The sequence below is a fragment of the Myotis davidii genome, unplaced genomic scaffold (genome assembly GCF_000327345.1).
Source record: "Myotis davidii unplaced genomic scaffold, ASM32734v1 scaffold435, whole genome shotgun sequence".
NCBI lineage: Eukaryota > Metazoa > Chordata > Mammalia > Chiroptera > Vespertilionidae > Myotis > Myotis davidii.
Window position 1 is genome coordinate 530,696 of NW_006285998.1, and position 2,076 is coordinate 532,771.

Below are 2,076 nucleotides of genomic sequence, written 5' to 3' on the forward strand. Positions count from 1 at the left end.
CATACTGCAAGAGGGCACAGGCCGGGCCAAGGGACCGCCCCTCCCCACCCCAAGTGCACAAATTTTTGTGCACTGGGCCTCTAGTACATACATAATTTTAAATTTATACTTAATTTTAAACTTACACTGAATAGTTCTAGTACATGCGTGCATTCACTAATCACTGGGAGTAAACAAAAGCACATGGCTGAGACATGGCTTAGCACACTTCAGAAAAATTAGCCAGCACTTGTTAAATCTGCTACAGAAAGTCATGCCACTCAATAACAGAACCAATTACTACTCGAAATGCAGTATGATCACATGCTAATCATTCGCCAAACATTGTTTAGGAGTGATAACTCTTGGATTTAAATATGTAGACTATAGTTGTAGATATGTAATATTTATGTCAGAGAAATTACTATAGTGTTTTTTCCAACATATGGCCTATTCACTAAATTTGTTCTAAGTAACAATGAATTAATAACAAAACAATAATCTGTTAATTTAACTATAAGCAAATCTTGCTTAAGAGCCTTTTTAAATTAGCAGGGTGTAAATTTTCACATATGACATACGGACTGGAAATTCTGTGCATTAAGTCCAAAGTTCGTTAAATTGAGGTCCAAAAACTCAAAGGTTTACTATATTTTTGAGAGACCCTACCCCCAGGATATTTCAGTGAAACTTCTTTGGAGACTTCATTGCTCAGCTCAGTCTCAGGTTGGGCTATTCTGTGGGGAGAAGTGAGACCACTTCCCGCATTGCCCAATAACTTCAGCCCTTTACTTCTGGCTGCAATACTTCTAATTCATAAATACATGAAAAAGCAAGATGTGCACGCTATATAAAAAAAATGAAGTCTAAGACAGCAGTTTTCAACTTTTTTCATCTGATGGCACACATAAAATTCAGTACCACACCAGAAAATACATATATTTTTGCTGATCTGACAAAAAAATAGGTATAAGTTTATTGATTAACCAATAATAATAATAGTAATTACCTTTTTACTCCAAAGTGACTTTTTAAAAAATCAGGTGCCTAGTGCTGGCCAAGTAGCTCAGTTGGTTAGAGCTTCATCCTGATACAAAAATGTTGCAGGTTACATCCCCTATCAGGGCACAAACAAGAATCAACCAATGAATGCATAAATACGTAGAACAACAAATTGATCTCTCTCTCTCTCTCTCTCTCTCTCTCTCAGCATTTTATTATTTGACAATCTAAGGGAAAAGAGGTCAGTGCCCCTGACTAAATAGTTAGGTGTTTCATGTTTTAAAAAAATCACTGGCTGAAAATCGCTGGTCTAACGTCATATATAGCAGCAAATGCCTTGTTCCCACATTAAAACCCTAAATCCGCCCTGGCTGGTTTGGCTCAGTGGATGGAGCGTCAGCCTGTGGACTGAAGGGTCCCAGGTTCAATTCCGGCCAAGGGCACATGCCTGGGTTGCAGGCTCGATCCCCAGTAGGGGGTGGGCGGGAGGCAGCCAATCAATGATTCTCTTTCATCATTGATGTTTCTCTCTCCCTCTCCCTTCCTCTCTAAAAATCAATAAGATATATTAAACAAAAAACCAAAAAACAATAACAACCCTAAATCCAATCCCTAAGGACAGCCATCATTAAGTTTTTGCCACTTTCTCCAGAAAACCCATGCCTACAGAGCAAGCCTATACTATATGGAATCTCACCCCTCTCCTTTTTTAAAACACAAATCCACTTCCTCATCTGTAAACAGTTCTTGAGATATTCTTACTGCCTGTAACAACTATTGTTAATATTCTAAGAAGTGTTTGAACTTTGCCGTCTGACTACCAATGAATCTCAAAGATTGTTTCATATGCATATCATGGACAGGTCTGCCTCTTGTTTTCAAGGCTATGCAATAATCCATCTGAGGAAATAGTGTAACCTGTTTAATTGCTTATTGGTGGACTCTTCGAGTGCTTTTACTATTATTAGAAAGTCTGCTACGATGAATTATCTTGTATACGGGCAATTGTGTTTGCAAAATATATATAGGAATGGAACTTCAGGAATAAGGGAGGTGAGTTTTAAATGCCACTTGCCCTCTGAAGAACTTGCACCA